Below are 23,591 nucleotides of genomic sequence, written 5' to 3'. Positions count from 1 at the left end.
ACAGCTCTCCTGCTTCTCCCTTCTTCACCCTTACCTTAGGGCTCCCTTAACGATGGTTTGAGGGTGTCTTCATTAACCAGCCCTTCAGCCACACTTCCTCTCCTCTGGCTCCCTGGCTCTCCTCTGCCTGACTGGAGTGAGCCCTTTTTATAGTATCAGCAGGGCCTTAATTAGAGTCAGGTGGTCACATTAACTTAATGGCCTCACCTGACTCTTTGCAGGTTAATTAGAGTCAGGTGTTCTCATTAGCCTGCAGCAGGCCCTGCTCTGGTCAGTCAGGGAACAGAAAACTGTTAATCCAGTGGCCAGTATATCTGCCTTCTGCTATTCTGCTGTACCCCACTGGCCTGGGTCTATCACAGCTGCTAAATTCGACATAAACTCTTAGGGCTAGTCTACACTTACCTGCCGGGTCGATGCGGTGAGTTCGACTTCTCGGAGTTCGAACTATCGCGTCTTATCTGGACGCGATAGTTCGAACTCCCCGCGCGCTCCGGTCGACTCCGGTACTCCACCACTGCAAACGGCGGTGGCGGAGTCGACCTTGGAGCCGCGGACTTCGATCCCGCGGCGTCTGGACGGGTAAGTAGTTCGAACTAGGGTACTTCGAGTTCAGCTACGCTATTCACGTAGCTGAACTTGTGTACCCTAGTTCGACCCCCGCCCTTAGTGTAGACCTGCCCTTAGCGTAGACCAGGCCTAAGTCTTGGAATAAACTACAAAACAATAGCCCCTCCCCAGCACTGCTTCTTCTTCTAAAATATTTGTATTAGGTTCCTGACTTCCCCAGACAGCAAGCGATTCAGCCCCCACAAACAAGTAGCCTTCACCTAACTTCCAAGACAGAAAAACAACCCCTGCTCCTTTCCCTTGTTCTGTGTGGAAGTCTGGAAGAGGCTATGTATAGTCTGCCCCCCTCCCCATCATGCCCTGCAGGGAAAGCCTATAAATGCTAGCATTCATAGGCCTCGCCTTTCTTTGGTGTTCTCTGGTTAGTCTTGTCTGTAATGTAAGGTTTTGAGGTACTAAACTCAGTTAGCAGTTAGGGTTTCTTCACACCACAAAATTGTCTCCCTGGGGTTACTTTTTCCCCTCTATGACTGTCTCCTTTGTTTCCTGGACCTTTATTTATAGAAATGCCTTTGGAACTAAGAAAGCATAACTCTAATGACTTTCCTCTCCAGTGTTAAACTGCTGCCAGCTTCATCACAGAATCACAGAACCAGGGGGTTATAAGGGGCCGCAAGGGTCCTCTAGTCTAACCCCCTGGCAAGATGCAGGATTTGTTGGCTCTAAACCATCCAACACAGATGGCTCCAGCCTCCTTTTGAAAACCTTCAGTGAAGAAGATTCCACAACCTCCCTAGGCATCTGTTCCATTATCCTACTGTTCTTACAGTTAGAAAGTTTTTCCTGAGATTTAGTCTAACTCTGCTATGCTGTATCATAGAATCATAGAATCTCAGGGTTGGAAGGGACCTCAGGAGGTCATCTAGTCCAACCCCCTGCTCAAAGCAGGACCAAACCCAACTAAATCATCCCAGCCAGGGCTTTGTCAAGCCTGACCGTAAAAACCTCTAAGGAAGGAGATTCCACCACCTCCCTAAAGGTAACCCATTCCAGTTCTTCACCACCCTACTAGTGAAAAAGTTTTTCCTAATATCCAACCTAAACCTCCCCCTCTGCAACTTGAGACCATTACTCCTTGTTCTGTCATCTTCTACCACTGAGAACAGTCTAGATCCATCCTCTTTGGAACCCCCTTTCAGGTAGTTGAAAGCAGCTATCAAATCCCCCCTCATTCTGCTCTTCTGCAGACTAAACAATCCCAGTTCCCTCAGCCTCTCCTCATAAGTCATGTGCTCCAGCCCCCTAATCATTTTTGTTGCCCTCCGCTGGACTCTCTCCAATTTATCCACATCCTTCTTGTAGTGTGGGGCCCAAAACTGGACACAGTACTCCAAATGAGGCCTCACCAGTGCTGAGTAGAGGGGAATGATCACATCCCTCGATCTGCTGGAAATGCCCCTACTAATACAAACCAAAATGCCATTAGCCTTCTTGGCAACAAGGGCACACTGTTGACTCATATTCAGCTTTTCGTCCACCGTAACCCCTAGGTCCTTTTCTGCAGAACTGCTACCCAGCCATTCGGTCCCTAGTCTGTAGCAGTGCATGGGATTCTTCCGTCCTAAGTGCAGGACTCTGCACTTGTCCTTGTTGAACCTCATCATATTTCTTTTGGCCCAATCCTCTAATTTGTCTAGGTCCCTCTGTATCCTATCCCTACCCTCCAGCGTATCAACCACTCCTCCCAGTTTAGTGTCATCTGCAAACTTGCTAAGGGTGCAGTCCACACCATCCTCCAGATCGTTAATGAAGATATTGAACAAAACCGGCCCCAGCACCGACCCTTGGGGCACTTCACTTGATACCGGCTGCCAACCAGACATAGAACCATTGATCACTACCCGTTGAGCCCGACCATCTAGCCAGTTTTCTATCCACCTTACCGTTCATTCATCCAGCCCAGACTTCTTTAACTTGCTGGCAAGAATACTGTGGGAGACTGTATCAAAAGCTTTGCTAAAATCCAGAAATAGTACATCCACTGCTTTCCCCTCATCCACAGAGCCGGTTATCTCGTCATAGAAGGCAATTAGGTTAGTCAGGCATGACTTGCCCTTGGTGAATCCATGCTGACTGTTCCTGATCACTTTCCCCTCCTTTAAGTGGTTCAGGATTGATTCCTTGAGGACCTGTTCCATGATTTTTCCAGGGACTGAGGTGAGACTGACTGGCCTGTAGTTCCCTGGATCTTCCTTCTTCCCTTTTTTAAAGATGGGCACTACATTAGCTTTTTCCAGTCATCCGGGACCTCCTGATCGCCATGAATTTTCAAAGATAATGGCCAATGGCTCTTGATTCTCATCGGCCAACTCCTTGCGTACCCTGGGATGCATCCCATCCGGCCCCATGGACTTGTGCTCGTCCAGCTTTCCTAAATAGCCCCGAACTACTTCTTTCTCCACAGAGAGCTGGTCACCTCCTCCCCATACCGTGCTGCAGAGTGCAGCTGTCTGGGAGCTGACCTTGTCTGTGAAGACAGAGGCAAAAAAACATTGAGTACACTAGCTTTCTCCACATCCTCCGTCACTAGGTTCCCTCTCTCATTCAGCAACGGGCCCACACTTTCCTTGACTTTCTTCCTGTTGCTAACATACCTAAAGAAACCCTTCTTGTTACTCCTAACATCTCTGGCTAGCTGCAACTCCAAGTGTGATTTGGCCTTCCTGATTTCAAACCTGCATGCCTGAACAATACTTTTATACTCCTCCCTGGTTATTTGTCCAATCTTCCACTTCTTGTAAGCTGTTCTTTTGTGTTTAAGACGAGCAAGGATTTCACTGTTAAGCCAAGCTGGTCGCCTGCCATATTTACTTTTCTTCCTACACATCGGGATGGTTTGTTCCTGCAACCTCAATAAGGTTTCTTTAAAATACAGCCAGCTTTCCTCGACTCCTTTCCCCGTCATGTTATTCTCCCAGGGGACCTTGCCCATCAGTTCCCTGAGGGAGTCAAAGTCTGCTTTTCTGAAGTCCAGGGTCTCTGTTCTACTGCTTTCCCTTTTTCCTTGTGTCAGGATCCTGAACTCGACCATCTCATGGTCACTGCCTCCCAGGTTCCCATCCACTATTGCTTCCTCTACTATTTCTTCCCTGTTTGTGAGCAGCAGGTCAAGAAGAGCTTTTCCCCTAGTTGGTTCCTCCAGCACTTTGAAGCCATTGTCTCTTGTCCTGCCCTCTGTGGGCCAAGAGAACAACTTTTCTCCATCTTTTTTATGGCAGCCTTTTGAGTATTTGAAGACCACTATCATGTCTCCTCTTAATCTCCTCTGATTAAGCAGCTCTGAGGCCTTTGCCCATCATAGAAGAACCTTTCCAGAAGGTGGCCATGGACCTCTCAGCAAGGCAACCCGGTCAGGGAAGAAATACCTCCAGGTGGTGCAACAAAGAATCCTGTGGCACCTTATAGACTAACAGACGTTTTGCAGCATGAGCTTTCGTGGGTGAATACCCACTTCTTCAGATGCAAGACTACAGATCCAGACTAACACGGCTACCCCTCTGATACTTGACTCCTGGTGGTGGTAGATTTCGCCACTCACTACCCCGAGGCGGTGGCCTTGTCCTCTATTGAAGCAGATACCGTGCCAGAGGCGCTGCAGACCATTTTCAGCCGGGTGGGGTTCCCCAAGGAAGTCTTAACGGACCAGGGCTCCAACTTCATGTCGACCCTGCTCCAGTCCCTGTGGGAGAAATGTGGGGTCCGGCACAACTGGGCCTCAGCGTATCACCCCCAGTCCAATGGGCTGGTGGAAAGGTTCAACGGGACGCTAAAGATGATGCTAAAAACATTTATGAACCAGCACCCACAGGACTGGGACAAGTACCTACCTCACCTGCTGTTTGCATACATGGAGGTACCCCAGGAATCTACCGGGTTTTCGCCTTTCAAACTGCTATATGGAAGGCGGGTAAGGAGGCCCCTGGACCTGATGCGAGACGAATGGGAGGGGAAGGCCGCAACCTGACGGGAAAGACTTGCCGAGTTCATGGGCCTGCCCATGGAGAATCTGGTCCGAGCCCAGAGGAAGCAGAAGGTCTGGTACGACCGCACGGCGTGGGCCCACGCCTTTGCCACTGGGGATCAAGTGATGGTCTCATCCCCGTGAGGAAAAACAAACTCCAGGCTGCCTGGGAAGGGCCCTTCAAGGTTGTCAAGCAACTAAATGAAGTAAACTATGTGGTGGAGCTGTCTAACCGGGCTCATCACCGCCGGGGACAAAAGCTGGTTCCCCCCTGGAGGCGATTCCCCTCTCTGATCAGCTGACCCTGGCCCAGCAGGCTGAGATCAGAGGTGTGCTGCATCTGTACCGACAGCTGTTTTCCAACCAGCCTGGATGCACTAATTTCACTGTCCACCGGGTAGAGACCGGGTCACACCCCCTATAAGATGCCCCCCTTTTCAGGTCACCGGAAAAACTGCCCAGGACCTAGAAAGAGAGGTCAGGGACATGCTGGCCTTGGGCCTTGCCAGTGGTGCTGGTTCCAAGAAGGACGGGTCGATCCGGTTCTCTGTGGACTATCGAAAGCTCAATGCCATCACTGTATTGGATGCCTACCCCATGCCCAGGAGAGCTCGGTACCTCACCACCATGGATCTTACTAAGGGCTACTGGCAAGTGCCGCTGGACACAGATGCCAGGCTGAAATCGGCCTTTATCACCCCTCCGGGGCTCTACGAGTTTCTGACCCTGCCCTTCGGCCTCAAGGGAGCGCCGGCCACCTTCCAGCACCTGGTGGATCAGCTACTGAGGGGGATGGAAAGTTTTGCGCGGCATATATTGACGACATCTGCGTCTTCAGCCAGACCTGGGAGGAACACGTGTCCCAGGTTAAACAGGTGCTGGACTGACTCTGAGAGGCTGGGGATGGCAGAAGTATCTTACCTGGGCCATCGGGTGGGGAGCGACTGCCTAGAGCCGGAACCAGCCAAGGTGGAGGTGATCAGAGACTGGCCCGCTCCCCAAACCAAGAAGCAGGTCCAAGCCTTTATCGGGATGGCGGGGTACTATCGAAGGTTCGTGCCCCACTTTAGCGCCATAGCCATCCCCATCACTGAGCTGTGCAAGAAGGGGAAGCCAGACAAGGTGGTCTGGACCGAGGAGTGCCAGCAGGCTCTCCGGGCGCTGAAGGAGGCTCTGGTTAGTGGCCCAATACTGGCAAACCCAGATTTTGACATGCCCTTTATGGTGTTCACTGATGCCTCAGACACGAGACTGGGGGAGGTGTTGATGCAGGAGGAGGAAAAGGGGGAGAGACACCCCTTCGTGTACCTGAGCAAGAAGTTGCTACCCCGGGAGCAGAACTACGCGGCCATCGAGAAGGAATGCCTGGCCATGGTGTGGGCCCTTAAGAAACTGGAGCCATATCTCTTTGGGCGCCACTTCACCGTGTACACCTACCACTCTCCCCTGACCTGGCCGCACCAGATGAAAGGAGCCAACGCCAAGCTCCTGAGGTGGAGCCTGCTCCTGCAGGACTATGACATGGACGTGGTCCATGTGAAGGGAAGTGCCAACCGGATAGCGGACGCGCTGTCCCAGAGAGGGGGCCCTGAACTTCCCCGGGTCACTGGGCAGAGTGATCCCGCTCAGTTCAGTCTCGAAGGGGGGACAGATGTGCTGGAGTAGGGGCTATCTGTGTGGGGGTTGGGAGAGACGGGGAGGACTTTAGGTGAGGGACAGGTATTCGGCCTGTAACCTGAGCTAGGCACGGGTGAGGAGAGGTCAACACCTCTGCCCGGGGAGCTAGACAAAGGAGAGAGCCGAGTGGAGAGGGGGAGTCAGTTTCGGTTTGGGGCTGGGTGGTGGGAGTTCAGGGAATCCTACACTGGGATCCAAGCGCCCTGAACCCCAGAAGGGCCAGATTGAGAGGTCCTGGCTCTGAACACTAGCTCTGCTGTAGCCTGTGCTCCTGTTGTTCAATAAACCTTCTGTTTTACAGGCTGGCTGAGAGTCCCTGTGAGTCCCAGGAAGAGGGGTGCAGGGCCGGACTCCCCCACACTCCGTGACAGTCTCCAACACCTTCAGTTGGCACCTTTGCAGAGGAGGGGCCCAGGCCATCAGTTGCTAGGAGACAGAGTGTCAGGCATTTAGGTGCACTGGTCTCTTGCTTTGCTAGATACTTAAGAACTGCATAGGGGACACTGAGGCACCAACACAGCATTCACAGACCCCCAGTAAGAACAGTCCCCCTTCATCACATCTCTCCCCCCTTCGAGACCGAACGGAGTGGGGTCACTGCAGCCAGTGACCTGGGGAAGTTCGAACCCACCTACATTCCCATGGATGCCCCAGGATCCCCCCAGTTATGGGGGAAGAGTTACCCCAGGCCATTCCAGTTTCCTGCCCCCCTTTAGGTCGGGGGGACTCAAGGGCACTCGCAGTTGGCAGGTGGAAAGGCTTATGCAGCCCAGGGCTTTTCGTCACTCCAATACCCCTGGGGTTCAAGCTGGGCTGGGGGTCTTCTCCCCACGTTCCAGTCTGGGGGGCTGTGATTTGGGCTCTCTTGGTTCAGAGCCCGCCTTTTGACCCTTGCCCCCCTCTGGAAAGGCTCCTCTGTGCAGGGCAAGGGTCCTAGATGGGTAAAGACCCCAGGCCAGTAAAAGTTCCGTAGCAGCCTCTGCTGGGTACGCCAGGTTCCCTGGTGCCCTGAGAGGAGGATGTCATGGGCCCAGCACAGCAGTTGGCGGCGATACTTCCAAGGTACCACCAGCTGCCTCCTGATCCCTCCTGACTCCATTTTCCCTGGGTGAGCCCATTCTCGGTACAGGAACCCCTTCTCCCACAGGAACCTTTTCCGGCAACCTCTCCACATGGTTGGCCAGGTCCCTTATTTTCCACAAGGAGGGATTTTTCTGCACGTCGGCCTGGAACTCAGCAGCTGGGACAGGGATGGGGATTTGCTCTCTCACACCGGCTGGGTCTGAGGCCACAGCCTCTCTGAGCCGTGTCTCTGGGTGTTCCCTCCCCACCAGGTTGGGGCCTGCGCCTCGGGCAGAGTACCGTCCCCATTGTCAGAACGCAGTGCCCTGCGCCGACTCTGATTCCGGGTCACGACCAGGGCACCCCGGGTGTTACTTGGCCAGTCCTCAAGGTCCCTCCCCCATTAACACCTCTGTGGGCAAATGTGGGTGTACCCCCACGTCCTTGGGGCCCTCCTTGGCCCCCCACTTCAGGTGTACCCTCACCACGGGCACCTTGAATGGGGTCCCGCTCACACCCCTCAGGGGCAGGTAGGTGTTGGGCACCATCCAATCTGGGGCCACCACCCCGGGCCGGGCCAGCGTCACCTCTGCGCCCGTGTCCCAGTACCCAGTGACCTTCATCCCATCTACCTCCAGGGGAACAAGGCACTCTCTCCGGAGGGGCAGCCCCGTGCCCACCCTGTAAACCCAAAACTCGGAGCCTGGAGCATCCAGCCCCCCAGAGGAGCTGACCTGAGGCCCTCCTCCCTCCTTCCCAGGTGGAACGCTGCCAGCCCCCCTTTCCTGGGTAATGCTGCCTCTCATCCGACTGGGTCTTTATCCAGTCAACCCTCTGTGGGTTGAGTCTGCTCGGTCTGTCCCTGAGCTTGGGGCATTGGGCCCATATGTGGCCTCGTTGGCCACATTGATAGCAGCCCATGTCCCCTGACTCCACCCCTTTCATTCGGCTGTACACCTCCACGGCTGTGGAGTCCAATAAGGGGGTTAGAAACGGGATCCTGTCTGCAGGGTCAACCCTGTGCAGCTCGCAGGTATTCTCAAAGGCCGTCAGGAAGGTATCTATGTCCTCCCGCTCCTTACGCCGGGCCAGGAAGCCTTTAGCAAAGATTTTTGTAGGCTTGGGTCCCACCTCGCTCAGAGCCGGGCCCCGCTGCTCCTCAGCCGGGCCAGTTCCAGCTCATGCTGGCGCTGGTTCTCCTCGTGTTTATGCTGGTTCTCCCGCTCCTTCAGTTCTTGCCTCCTCAACTCCTCTGTCATATGCCAACCGCATCTGTTCCAGGGACGGAGAGCTCTGCCGGGACGATCCCCTGCTGGCCGCCGGGCTCAGGGTGCCCTCAGTATTCACTGGGCTTCCGCCAACCCCTCCCCTAGGTATAGGTGGGCAGGGTCTCGGGGTGTCCTCGGTAGCAGTCTGTCCGCTCCCAGCCATGTCAGGCCCCGCGGCCCACACTGTATCTGTTGGGCGGCTTCCCTCTGGGACAGGGCTCGGTTCACCCAAGCGATCCTTCTCCTCCAGCTGGGCAATTAGCTGGTCTTTGGTGGACCTCCCAATGCGCAGCCCCCTCTGCCTGCACAGCTCCACCAGGTCTTTCTTAAGGTGCTTAGCATATATCTTCCTGCTGGCCACTCGCGCGTGCTCTCAGCTTCCCACCGGTTCCAGGGAGACCCCTCGTGCACCAGCCCTTCTTCAGGTCACTCCCTCTCGGCCAGGGTCGTGCTGCAGAGTCCTCCGCCCCTGGGACTGCTCCTGCAATCCCCCCGGGGACCCTGTTACTGCAAAGTCCTTTGCGCTGGTCACACGCTCCCGGGGTTAATTGCCTCCTGAAATCGCCCCTTCGTTTTACTGCTCCCTAGTCACTTACTGCAGGAAGCGCCTTCCACGGGGTGCAGTACATTCCACCCCTGCCACCAGCTGTCACGGAGTGTGGGGGAGTCAGCGTCCTGCACCCCCAGCTTCCTGCGATTCACCAGGACTCTCAGGGACAGACCGAGCAGACCCAACCCACAGAGGTTTGACTGGGTAAAGACCCAGTCGGATGAGGGGCAACATTCCCAGGAAAGGGGGGCTGGCAGCGTTCCACCTGGGAAGGAGGGAGGAGGGCCCCAGGTCAGTTCCTCTTGGGGGGCTGGATGCTCCAGGCTCCGAAGTTTGGGTTTACAGGATGGGCACGGGGCTGCCCCTCTGGATAGAGTGCCCCTCTGGATAGAGTGGACGTAGATGTGAGGAAGGCCACTGGGTACTGGGACACGGGCGCAGCCAGTAAAGCAGAAGATTTATTCAGATGCCAGGAACACAGTGCAACACAGGTCTTGCAGGCACAGAGAACCAGATCCCCCCTGTTAGGCCCATCTTGGGGCCCCAGGAGCCCCACAGCCCCATTGCGAGATCAGAGCCCTGTCTGTCCTACCCTTCCTCCCCGAGCCAGCTCCAGTCTCCCCAACTCCCTCCAGTCCCTCCTCTCTGCTCAGCCCCTTTCCCCGGCCAGGAGGTCACCTGATCTCTTTGTCTCCAACACCTTCAGTTGGCACCTTTGCAGAGGAGGGGCCCAGGCCAGCAGTTGCCAGGAGACAGATTGTCAGGCATTTAGGTGCACTGGCCTCTTTCTTTGCTAGATACTTAAGAACTGCATAGGGGACACTGAGGCACCAACACAGCATTCACAGACCCCAGTAGGAACAGTCCCCCTTCGTCACAAGGGTTGCGGAGCCCTAGCAGGGGTGATGCCGGGAGAGCAGGACAGCGGGGTTGGAGGGGCTCTGTCCGTGGTAGCGGGGCTCTGTCCGGGGTGTCCGGGCACCGGGGCTCCGGAGTTGTGGGGCTCCTGCTGGGAGAGCGGGACCGTGGGGTGGCCGGGGTCTTTCCGGGGTGGCGGGGCTCTGTCCGGGGTCTCCGGGCACTGGGGCGCCGGAGTTGTGGGGCTCCTGCCGGGAGAGCAGGACCACAGGGTGACGGGATCTGGCTGGGGTGTCGGGGCCCTGGGGCTCCAGCGAGGAGAGTGGGCCTGCGGAGTTGCGTGGTTCTGGCGGGGGAGCGGGACCGTGGGCTTGCGGGGTTCTGGCCGTGGGAGCGGATCCGCGGGACTTGCTGCTCTCAGCTGGGACAGCCGGATCGCTGGGATGCGGAGCTCCGGCCGGGGGAGCGGGACCAAGGAGTTGCGGGGCTGCTGCCAGGAGAGCGGGGCTCCATGGTTGCAGGCTCCTGCCAGAAGAGCGGGGGTGCGGGGTTGCCGGGGGATCGCGGTTTTGCGGGGCTCCGGTCCGGCGAGTGGGGCTGCAGGGTTGTGGGGCTCTGAGTGGAGAGAGTGGTTGCTGCGTTTGGTCTGGGGAGTGGGACCACGGGGTTGCAGAGCTCCTGCCGGGAGAGCAGGACCCAGTGTTGCGGGGCTCGGTCTGCGTTAGCCGGGCTCTGTCCGGGTTGGCGGGGCTCTGTCCAGCGTGTCGGTGCCCCGGGGCTCCGGCGGCGAGAGTAGGTCTGGGGAGTTGCGGACTCCAGCCGGGTGAGCGGGACTACGGGGTGGCAGGGCTCTGGCCGGGAGAGCGGGCCTGCGGGGTTGCTGTGCTCCGGTCGGGGAAATGGAGCCGCGGGACTTGCCGCGCTCCGCCGGGACAGCGGGATCGCAGGGATGCGGAGGTCCGGCCGGAGATGCGGGACCAAGGGGTTGCGGAGATCCGGCCAGGAGAACGGGTCTGCTGGGTTGCGGGGCTCCAGCCTGGGTAGCGGGACGCGGTGTTGCGGGGCTCTGGTCGGGAGAGCGGGGCTGCGGACTTACGGGGCTCCTGCCGGGAGAGCGGGGCTGCGGGGTTACGGGGTTCCGGCCAGAGAGGGGGGCTGCGGGGTTGTGAGCCTCTGACCGGGAGCTCTGGGGTTGCGAGGTTCTGGCGGGGACGCGGAGCTCCGGCCGGTGGGAGCGGGACGAAGGGGTGGCCGTGCTCGGGTCGGGGAAACGGAGCCGCAGGACTTGCCGCGCTTGGCCGGGACAACGGGATCGCGGAGATGCGGAGGTCCGGCCGGGGATGCGGAACCAAGGGGTTGGGGGCTCCGGCCGGGAGCACAGGTCTGCTAGGTTGCGGGGCTCCTGCCGGGAGAGCGGGGCTGCCGGGTTCCGGGGTTCCGGCCAGAGTGCGGGGTTGCGAGCCTCTGACCGAGAGAACGGGGCTGCAGGGTTGCCGGGCTCCGGTCCGGCGTCTGGGGGTGGAGGGTTGCGGGGCTTCGGGACAAGAGAGTGGGGCTGCGGGGTTTCTGTACTTGGGCGGGGGAGCGGGACCGCGGGGTTGTGGGGCTCCGGCTGGGAGCTCTGAAGTTGCGAGGTTCTGGCCGGGGGAGAGGGCCGCGGGGATGTGGAGCTACAGCCGGAGGAGAGGGAGAAAGGGGTTGCGGAGCTTGGTCCCGGAGAGCGAGACGCGGGTCGTGGCTCTGTCTGGGGTGTCAGGGCCGCAATGCTCCGGCCTGTGTGGAGAGTGGGCCTACGTGTTTGCGGAGCTCCGGCCGGTGTAGCGGTGCCGCGGGACTTGCCACGCTGGCCTGGGTGAGCGGGACCGCGTGGTTAAAGAGCTCCGGCCGGGAGAGCGGGGCTGCGGGGATGCGGCGCTCCGGCCGGGGGGAGCGGGACCAAGGGGTTGCGGGGCTCTGGACGTGGTGTCTGGGCCCCGGGACTCCGGCGGAGAGATTGGGCCTGCGGGTTTGCGGTCTCCGGCCGGTGTAGCGGTGCCGCGGGACTTGCCAGGCTGGGCTGGCTGAGCGGGACCGCGTGGTTAAAGAGCTCCAGCCGGGGTAGCAATGTTCACGAAAGGAATCTCTACCAAATGTCCAGCAGGGGATGCTATTGGCTTGTGAAAGACGATTCTCAGAGAAATCTGTGCCTAGCAATGAACCTGAATTAATTTCTCATATGTATCAATTTTCACACTCACAGATTAGTTTTATGGCCTGCAATGCAACCGAATAGCATTTGTAAAATGGTTCCAGGAGAAAGTGTTGCCTAGCAGTGCTTTGCACTAAACGTCTCCTTTTTAGCAATTTTCACGAAAGGAACTCTGCCAAATAGCCGCCTGTGCTTTCGAATAGCAATTGGAGGTTGGTTCAAGGGGAAAGTCGTGTCTAGCACTGATGTGGGCTTAATAATTCTTCATTAGCCCTGTTACTGCAAAGTCCTTTGCTCTGGTCACACGCTCCCAGTCTTGGCTGTTGATTCTTTGATATTTCGGCACTTAAATCTATGAATAACTGTAAATGGTCCAGCAGCTTTCACTCTCTTAGTCATTGTGATCTGGAGATGGAGACCACAGGCCTCATTTCTCTCTGCAGTTGGCAAGGACGCTTGGGATTTCTCTTGTTTATTTCTGATTCCCTTTTCCCCATTTGAATCCTGTATTGAAGAGAAATGCAGCCAAAGCATCTTTAAAACCCAGCCTTATGGTTCAATATTTAGCAATTTAGATTTTAAGTCCCTGCCCTTCTGTGATGCTTCCCCGTGGCTATCCAGGGTTGTGAGGCACCTCACTATCACCTGCCCTTAATAAGAGGGAGTCTTGTCTGTGCCCATTGTGGGTCAGCTCCCTGACTCCACCATGTAGTGTCAACACAAACACTCCCCTCAGGGCTCTGCAGGTCCCATTCTTTACTGGTTAGCTAGAAATATATACACTTCAACTCTCTGAGTATCCTCCTGGAGTGACCAGCCCCTTCTTTACTGGATACTCACAGAATTAGCAGGGATGCTGTTTCCAAAGAAACAGTTCAGCACAGCTTACTAGTTACTCTGCTTACTACACAGGACTTAGATATGTTTCTAGGGCAAACACTAAGTTTATTTCACAAAGAACAGAAAATTAAATGATAGCAAGTAGAGTTACTGGAAACAATGGGTTACTGTAGCAGGGTGCAGAGCCGTAACTAGGTATTTTTGCGTCTGAGGCAAGAATATAAAATTGCTCCCTTCCCCAGGGCCGGCTCTTCAGCGGCAATTCGGCGGCGGGTCCCTCAGTCCCTCTCGGAGGGAAGGGCCTGCCACCGAATTGCCGCCAAAGAATGAATGAAGGGACAGTGGTAGAGCCTGTGATTTTGGGGGGTCTAACTCATGATTTTTGACTGCTTGGGCTGGTAATGTTGCTTCCAAGATGGTCTTTGGTTCCAGTCCAGTTCCAATCCAGAGAGGGATTCACAGGTTAAGAGAGGAGGGAGGTGCTGGATATCAGCAGTGGACACTAGGGATCAGCACGTGTCCTGAGAATGCTGGGAGTTCAGGTCTGCAGGGCAGGATCAGGAGTGGCAGGTTTGTAGAAATTTTGGTGGTGCCCAGAACCCGCCTCCACCCAAACTCCAACCCCCATCTGCCCAAGGCTCTGGGAGGGAGTTTGGGTGAAGGAGGAGGTCTGGGGTGCAGGCCCTAGGCTGGGGCAGGGGATTGGGGTGCAGGTTCTGGGAGGGAGTTTGGGGATGGGACGAGTGCAGAGGGATGGGGTGCAGGGGTCTGAGGGCTGTGGGTTGTGGCTGCAGATGAGGGCCTTGGAGTGTGGGAGGGGGTCAGGGAGACAGTAGGGGTGAGGGCTCTTTCTGGAACTGGGGATAAGGTGTTTGGGGTGCTGGAGGGGCTCAGGGCTCGGGCAGAGGGTTAGGGTGTGGCTGGGGGTGTGGGCTCTGGGGTGGGGCAGGGCTGGGGATGAGTTTAGGGTGCAGGCAGGCTGCTCCGGGACAGGGGCCAAAGAGGAGGACTCCCCCCAGCCCTTTCCCTGCTGGCAGCAGCAAGCTCTGGGGGAGGAGCCCCCCTTTACTGCCCCCCCAGCAGCACACTCACCCCTACCACTGTCATTGCTTGTGCTCCTAGGGCCCCTCTCAGGTCCAGGAATCTCCCTCACCTCCCCTGTGGTGGGTGCCGGGGGGTGCTGCATGCACCTCCTCCCAGTGATGAGCTGCCAAAATCTTAGGAACCGGTTCCCTACTGGGTCTTCGGCGGCACGGCTCCAGCGGCTGAAGGACCCACCACCGAAGACCCGGTAGGGAACCGCCCAGTGAGTACACCCCCCACCCACGTCCTGCCCCCCTCAGAAACCACAACCCATAACCCCCTGCCCTGCTCCTTGTCCCCTGACCGCTCCTTCCCAAGACCCCCAACCCTAACTCCCCCCCAGGACCCCACCCCCTGCCAAACTTGCCCCACTCCCTGTCCCCTGACTGCCCTGACTCCATCCACCACCATCCCAACAGACCCCAGGAACTCCCACACGGCACCTACACAACCCCCCCTTCCCCATCCCCTGTCTGCCCCCCCAGAACCTCTGCCTGATCCAACCCCTCCTCCCCCACCCCAGTCCTGGCCCTGGCCTCTTACCCCTGCCGGGGTCGGGGCCAGGGTCGGAGCCGCGCCGTGCAGCCGGAGTTGGGGCCGGGGCCGGGCAGTGGCTGGAGCAGGGCCGGGCGGCACCTGGAGTCCTCATCGCGCCCCACCCTGCCCCAGCTCACCTGCAGGAATGGCGCTTGGACCCTGAAGCAACAGCAACATGGAGCTGCTCTGCTCCGGGGCTGGGAAGGGGCTGGGGGAAGCAAGTCGGGGCTGGGGGACACTCTGGGGAGGCGCAGGCGGGGAGGGGAGATCACCTGGGTTATAAATATCTCTGTGCCAGCGGCTTTTTTTTTCTCCACCACTTTCTGTGCCCCTTGACTTTCTGTTCTACTCCTCTCATGGTACTGCTCTGCTATCTACACCAATAAAGGAGAACTAACTTAAAATACCTTGTTCAAAAATTTTAAGTAACGGGGAGTTTACAGGGGGAGTCGGAAGGGGCAGGGGGCACGGTGCTGCGTGTGCTGTGTTCCCCAGGTGAGAAGGCTGATAGAGGCAGAGACAACAGCAGCCATGAGCCAAGCAGGAGAGGATACAATGAGGATGATTGCATGCGGCAGCTGCGGAATGTACATGGTCCTAGTGGGGGCACGGGAACAGAGGTATGTATGCATGAAGTGCTGCCTAATAGAGCTGATGGAAGAAAAGATCCTAGGTCTAGAGATGCAGGTAGAAACCCTGGTAGAGATTAGAAGGGGGCTTGAGCAGCTGATGGAGCAAAGGCAAGCTGTGGCTGAAGGGGAATGCTCAGAGGTACAGGGGGAAGCAGGGGCTAAGGCCTGTGAGGGGGGAATGCTGGATGGGGAACATGGGCAGTGGAAGCATGTGACCGTGAGAAGCAGGCAGGGGAAAAGGAGGGCCAGTGAAGGAGAAATAGAGCTAAGGAACTGGTTTGAAGGTTTGGAGAATGAGGAAGGGGTACAGCAGGTGGTAGCTGACAGTGGGAGGGCAAGGAAGAAGAGAATAGCGGCTAGTCCGATAGAAAGAGGGGAGGAGTCGATGGAGACAGCACCTACTTTGGGCCCCGGGAGGATGCAGGATGGCTTAAGGGGGACAACAAGGGATGATAGGAATGGAAGGAGCTTGCAACCAGGGGGAACGGGGGATAGGTTAGCAGACCGCACTGTCACCAGGCAAAGGCAGGTCTACGTGATTGGGGATTCCATACTGAGAAGGTTGGACAGGCCTGTGACCAGGGCCGATCCAGAGAACAGAAGGGTGTGCTGTCTACCGGCGCTAAAATACGGGATGTGGACCTGCAGTTGAAAAGGATCCTAAAAGGAGCAGGTAAGAACCCATTGATCATCCTTCATGTAGGAACAAATGACACGGCTAGATTCTCGCTGGAGAGAATCAAGGGAGACTATGCCAGGCTGGGTAAGACACTCAAGGAAATTGAGGCTCAGGTGATCTTCAGTGGGATTCTACCTGTCCCTAGGGAAGGGCGACAAAGGGGTGACAGGATTGTGATGATAAATAGTTGGCTCAGGGAGTGGTGCTATAAGGAGGGCTTTGGGATGTATGGGCACTGGGAGGCTTTCGGGGACAGAGAACTGTTCTCACGGGATGGGCTCCACCTGAGTAGGGAAGGAAATAGACTTCTAGGAGGGAGGCTGGCTCATCTGATCAAAAGAGCTTTAAACTAGGAATTGAGGGGAGACGGTTGGGAGATGTCCAGGCACTCTCCACGCCAAATTTAAACATTGAGAGGGAGGACAACAGGATAAGAATGGATATAGCCAGAGGGAGGGGGTTGGACATAAGGAAGAGGGCGGGGGATGGATATTAGACCAATAGGTCATACTGGTGGTACTGTGTCCCTACCAAATTGGGTAACAAAGGTGAGAGAAACCAAACAGCAAAAATTAGGATGTTTGTTCACCAATGCGAGAAGCCTAGGTAACAAAATGGAGGAATTGGAGCTCCTTGTCCAAGAATTGAAACCGGATATCATAGGAATAACCGAAACATGGTGGAACGGTAGTCATGACTGGAGTACAGGTATGGAAGGGTATGTGCTGTTTAGGAAAGACCGAAACAAAGGTAAAGGTGGGGGAGTAGCATTGCATGTCAATAATGAGGTAAACTGTAATGAAATAACTAGTAATGGAATGGATAATACGGAGTCTGTTTGGGCAATGGTCACATTAGGGAAGAAAACTACTAGAGCCTCCCCTGGGATAGTGATTGGGGTGTGCTATAGACCGCCGGGATCTAGCCTGGATATGGATAGAGAACTCTTTAATGTTTTTAAGGAGGTAAATACTAATAGGAACTGTATGATCATGGGAGACTTTAACTTCCCGGATATAGATTGGGGAACAAATGCTAGTAATAATAATAGGGCTCAGCTTTTCCTAGACGTGATAGCTGATGAATTCCTTCATCAAGTAGTAGCTGAACTGACGAGGGGGGATGCCATTTTAGATTTGGTTTTGGTGAGTAGTGAGGACCTTGTTGAGGAAATGGTTGTAGGGGACAACCTTGGCTCGAGTGATCATGAGCTAATTCAGTTCAAAATAAACAAAATTGCATCTGAGACTAAGGTTTACGATTTCAAAAGGGCTAACTTTACTAAATTAAGGCGACTAGTTAGGGAAGTGGATTGGACTAACATATTTAGGGATCTAAAGGCGGAAGATGCCTGGGATTATTTCAGGTTGAAGTTGCAGGAGCTGTCAGAGGCCTGTATCCCGAGAAAGGGAAAAAGGTCCTTAGGTAGCAGTTTTAGACCGAGCTGGATGAGCAAGCATCTCAGAGGGGTGATTAAGAAAAAACAGAAAGCGTACAAGGACTGGAAAATGGGAGGGATCAGCAAAGAAACCTACCTTATTGAGGTCAGAGGGTGTAGGGATGCAGTGAGAGAGGCCAAAAGCCGGGTAGAGATGGACCTTGCGAAGGGAATTAAAACCAATAGTAAAAGGTTTTTTAGCCATATAAATAGGAAGAAAACCAAGAAAGAAGAAGTGGGACCGCTTAAAACTGTAAACGGAGTGGAGATTAAGGATAAGCTAGGCATGGCACAATATCTAAATGAATATTTTGCCTCGGTCTTTAATGAGGCTAATGAAGGGCTTAGGAATAGTGGCAGAGTGACTGATGGGAATGAAGGTGCGGGGTTGGAAATTACAGTATCCGAGGTAGAAGCCAAACTTGAACAGCTTAACGGTAGTAAATCCGTCGGCCCGGATAATCTTCATCCTAGAATATTAAAGGAATTGGCGAGTGAAATTGCAAGCCTGTTAGCGATAATTTTTAACGAATCTCTAAACTCGGGGGTTGTACCGTTTGACTGGAGATTAGCTAATATAGTTCCTATTTTCAAGAAGGGGGAAAAAAGTGACCCGGGTAACTACAGGCCTGTTAGTTTAACATCTGTAGTATGTAAAGTCATGGAAAAAATATTAAAGGAGAGAGTAGTTATGGACCTTGAGGTCAATGGCAATTGGGACAAATTACAACATGGTTTTACGAAAGGTAGATCGTGCCAAACCAACCTGATCTCCTTGTTTGAGAAAGTAACAGATTTTTTAGACAAGGGAAATGCGGTGGATCAAATATATCTTGATTTCAGCAAGGCGTTTGATACGGTACCGCATGAAGAATTACTGGTTAAATTGGAAAAGATGGGGATCGAAATGAAAATCCAGAGGTGGATAAGGAACTGGTTAAAGGGGAGACTGCAGTGGGTCGTATTGAAAGGTGATCTGTCGGGTTGGAGGGAGGTTAACAGTGGAGTTCCTCGAGGTTCGGTTTTGGGTCCGATCTTATTCAATCTATTTATCACTGACCTTGGAACCCAAAGTAGGAGTGGGCTGATAAAGTTTGCAGATGACACCAAGTTGGGAGGTATTGCCAATTCGGAGAAGGATCGGGATATCCTCCAGGGAGATTTGGATGACCTTGTAAACTGGAGTATTAGTAACAGGATGAAATTCAATAGTGAGAAGTGTAAGGTTATGCATCTAGGGATGACTAACAGGAATTTTAGTTATAAGCCGGGGACGCACCAGTTGGAAGTAACGGAAGAAGAAAAGGACCTCGGAGTCCTGGTTGATCGCAGGATGACTATGAGTAGGCAATGTGATGTGGCCGTTAAAAAAGCTAATGCGGTCTTGGGATGCATTAGGCGAGGTATTTCTAGTAGAGATAAGGCGGTGCTAGTCCCGTTATACAAGGCATTGGTGAGACCTCATTTGGAGTACTGTGTGCAGTTTTGGTCTCCCATGTTTAAGAAGGATGAATTCAAACTGGAACGGGTACAAAGAAGGGCCACTAGAATGATCCGAGGAATGGAAAGCCTGTCGTATGAAAGGAGACTTGAGGAGCTCGGTTTGTTTTCCTTAACCAAAAGAAGGTTGAGAGGAGATATGATTGCTCTCTTTAAATATATCAGAGGGATAAATACCAGGGAGGGAGAGGAATTATTTCAGCTCAGTACTAATGTGAGTACTTAACCATCTTCAACCGAGTCCTCTTAGGGAGAATAAAGGATGCCGTCGATCCACAGCTACGAGATGAACAGGCAGGTTTCCGGCAGAACAGATCATGCACGGACCAGATAGCAACGCTCTGCATCATAGTCGAGCAGTCTATGGAGTGGAACTCCTCGTTGTACATCAACTTTGTTGACTATGAGAAAGCGTTCGATAGCGTGGATCGAGAGACCCTCTGGAAGCTCCTTCGGCACTATGGCATCCCAGCAAAGGTGGTCAACCTGATCAAGAATTCATACGACGGCATACACTGTAGAGTGATCCATGGAGGGCAGCTCACAAACAGCTTCCAGGTGCGAACCGGAGTCAGACAAGGATGCTTGTTGTCACCACTTCTCTTTCTTCTCGTCATTGATTGGATTATGAAGATATCCACTTATGAGCGTAGGAACGGAATCCAGTGGTCATTGTGGACCCAGCTTGATGACCTGGACTTTGCCGATGACCTTGCACTCCTTTCGCACAGTAAACAGCAGATGCAAGAGAAGACCAACGTAGTGGCAGCCACGTCATCACAGGTTGGCCTCAAGATCCACAAGGACAAGACCAAGATCCTTAGGATCAATTCCATCAGCAACAACCCAGTCACACTGAATGGATGCCCCCTGGAAGAAGTGCAGTCCTTCACCTACCTAGGTAGCATCATCGACCAGCAGGGTGGCACAGACGCAGACATCAAAGTAAGGATTGGTAAGGCAACAGCAGCCTTCTTACAGCTCAAGAACATCTGGAGCTCCAGAGAGCTGTCTTTGGCAATAAAGATTCGACTGTTCAACTCCAACGTGAAATCAGTCCTACTGTATGGAGCTGAAACCTGGAGGACAACCAAAACAACCACCAGGAAGATCCAGACCTTCATTAATAGCTGCCTCAGAAGGATTCTCCAGATCCACTGGCCAGACACCATCAGTAACATCCACCTCTTGGAGAGGACCCGTCAACTCCCAGCAGAGGAAGAAATTAGAAGGAGAAGGTGGGGCTGGATAGGACATACACTACGCAAGCAGCCAACCAACATCACCAGACAGGCACTGCGGTGGAACCCCCAAGGCAAGCGGAAAAGAGGCCGTCCAAGAAATACCTGGCGACGCCACCTTCAGGTTGATAGCAAAAAAATGGGCTATACCTGGAACCAGCTAGAGCGAATGGCCCAGGATAGAAGACTCTGGAGATCTGTGGTTGGCGGCCCATACCCCAATTGGGGTGATGGGCATGAGTGAGTGAGTGACTAATGTGGACACAAGAACAAATGGATATAAACTGGCAGTCGGGAAGTTTAGGCTTGAAATTAGACTAAGGTTTCTAACCATCAGGGGAGTGAAATTCTGGAACAGCCTACCGATGGAAACAGTGGGGGCGAAGGACCTCTCTGGCTTTAAGATTAAGCTTGATAAGTTTATGGAGGGAATGGTTTGATAGGATAACGTGATTTAGTCAATAGGTCAATAACGTGCCGCCACTGGTAATTAGTACCGAGGGTCAATGTTGGGCTATTGAAAGTCTTTTTCCTGAGTGTCTGGCTGGAGAGTCTTGCCCACATGCTCGGGGTTCAGCTGATCGCCATATTTGGGGTCGGGAAGGAATTTTCCTCCAGGGTAGCTTGGCAGTGGCCCTGGAGGTTTTTCGCCTTCCTCCGCCGCATGGGGCAGGGGTCGCTTGCTGGAGGATTATCTGCTACTTTAAATCAGGATTTGGGGACTTCAACAGCTGAGTCAAGGGAGAGAATTATTTCAGGAGTGGGTGGGTCAGCTTTTGTGGCCTGCATCTTGTGGGAGGTCAGACTAGATGATCATAATGGTCCCTTCTGATCTTAAGTTCTATGATTAACTTTCAAATGCCTGAACAGCAAATGTAACTTTTCTCGTCTGCATAGTAAACACTGGCATTTGTATCTGTTTGATTAATCAAAGTGGTGCTTTCCATGCCTTATTGGTTGCTAAGGTTTGAACTGCTTCCTGCAGGCTTACAGTCTGGGCCAGCTCATGCTCTACTGAGATGGTTGCAAGGCCGACCAGCCTCTCCTGTGTCATTGTGGAGTGTAGATGTGTTTTTATTAACTTCAACTTGGAGAAGCTGCGTTCTCCACTGACAACTGTTACAGGAAGTGTTAGAAGTATGCACAGCGCAACAAAAGCATTTGGAAAGAGGGTGGTCATCTTATTTGTGCACATATAGTCCAGAACAGCCTTTGGAGTTGATCCTGCTGAAATATATCTTGAAAGGGCTTTCAGTTCATCACCTAAATCACTCGCATCAATATCGTGCATGTAATCATGTGTCAACACTGTCTCTAGTGCCCTGCGTTGCTGGTGTAGGTCTTCTTCAGGTATAGTGAGGTGTTTTGGAATATCATACAACATCCCATGTATACTGCTGTGTTCCTTGAGCTGCATGAAATGTTCTTCAACAGACTGTATTGCACAATCTAGCACCTGGTTAAAGAATTCAACTTTGAATTGTTGCTTTGGGGTCTCTTATGGGATTATCCCATGCCTCATAATCAAAAGGGGGGAGGGATAGCTCAGTGGTTTGAGCATTGGCCTGCTAAACCCAGGGTTATGAGTTCAATCCTTGAGGAGGCCATCTAGGGCAAAAATTGGTCCTGCTAGTGAAGGCAGGGGGCTGGACTCCATGACCTTTCAAGGTCCCTTCTAGTTCTAGGAGATTGGTATATCTCCAATTATTACCTTTAAATGTCATCTTCTTCAGTGACTTTTGTATTCTTGAATGGGTGGGAAAACAGCTTCAGTGTGAAGGTCCTCTGCCAACTTCTGTGCACTCTTCACAGTATTTTGAAATCCCTCATCTGACCGGTAAGACTGTAGGTATGACTTTGCTTTGTCCAGTTGTTCCATTGCTCCAGATATATCAAGGTCAGCACCTTGGAGTCTCTTGCATACACGATTTATTGCAAACAGTGTGTCATGCCACAACACTAAGCCACACAGAAATTTGAAGTTATGTATGTTTCTGGTGATTCCATTTCCCTCTGCCACTGTTCTCCCACGAACAGTTCCTGTCATAGCATTATCTTCCATAATGGCAACTATGGCATCATCTATCTTCCCAATTTGGTGTTTGATAGGCTTTATCGCCTCTACTTGACTTTCCCATCATGTGGCACTCAGTGGTTTTAGTGTCAGAGAGGATGTTCCCACCAGATGTTGCTTCAAAATTTGCCATCAATAAGTTGATGCAGAGAAAAATACATAGATGCTCTGAATTACATTAAAAAATTCAGCATCCTCACTAGAAGCTGATGCTGAAAAACTGACCACCGAGTTCAATGAATGAGAACTGCATGGGACAAAAAAAGCTTGAGGGTTTAAGTTCCGAATCCATGTCTTCACTCCTCTGTTCTTTCCTCTCATGTTGGCACCATTATCGTAGCCCTGACCTCTCGTGTCAGCTATCGCAATTCCCGTATTTTCTAGCTTTTTAAGAGGCACATTTGTCATACCAGCTCCTGTAGTATCATCAATATCAATAAATTCTAGAAAATGGTCTCTGACAGTCACCATTGCAGGGACATTTTCACTAGGTTCTGTTACAAAACACACCATTAAAGTCATTTGTTCTGTATGGCTGATGTCAGGTGTGCAGTCCAGAATAACAGAGTAAGATCTTGCTGACTTCAGATCTGCCACAATCTTCTGTTTGACTTTTGTTGCCAATAGCTGTATGATCTCTTTTTGAATTGTTTTTCCAAGGTAGTGGTATGTGCATAGGCGGCAGGTTTGTATAATTTTTGGTGGGGCCCAAAATGGTGGTGCCCCCCCGCTCCCGCCCTGTAAACCGATATAAAATGAAGCTACAACGCGTCAGTGCGACAAGATTACAAGGGTCAATTAAAAGTGGAAAGTCAGAAGCAGCACTTGCCTACTTCAATATACAGTATTATATTTTGTTGCACCTGTTGTGATGAAGTGGGAATGTTCTTAATATTTTCTCTGAATACTGTGTGGGTGCCTCAGTTTCCCCTGCAAGATGCCAACTGAAGGTGTTGGGGACAAAGAGATCAGGTGGCCTCCTTGTCCGGAAGAGACACAGAGGCCAGAGGAGGGAGTGTCAGTTTGGAGCTGGCTGGGGAAATGGGGAGAGACCCAGAACTTGGTTCTGGGCTCCCCACCCCCCAAGATGGACCTGACAGAGGGGTTCTGTTTTCTGTACCAACAAGCTCTGTTTAAACTGTGTTCCCATCATCTAATAAACCTTCTGTTTTACTGTCTGGCTGAGAGTCACATCTGACTGCGGAGTTGGGGTGCAGGGCCCTCTGGTTGCCCCAGGACCAGCCTGGGCAGACTCGCTGTGGAAAGTGCATGACGTGGAAGGGCATGCTGAATGCTCTGAGGTCAGACCCAGGAAGGTGTAAGCTTCTTGCCCTGGAGACAGTATGCTCCAAGAGAGGAGGCTCCCCCAGAGT

Source organism: Mauremys reevesii, linkage group 6 (assembly GCF_016161935.1).
Source record: "Mauremys reevesii isolate NIE-2019 linkage group 6, ASM1616193v1, whole genome shotgun sequence".
NCBI classification, from domain to species: domain Eukaryota; kingdom Metazoa; phylum Chordata; order Testudines; family Geoemydidae; genus Mauremys; species Mauremys reevesii.
This window is presented reverse-complemented; position numbering follows the sequence as displayed.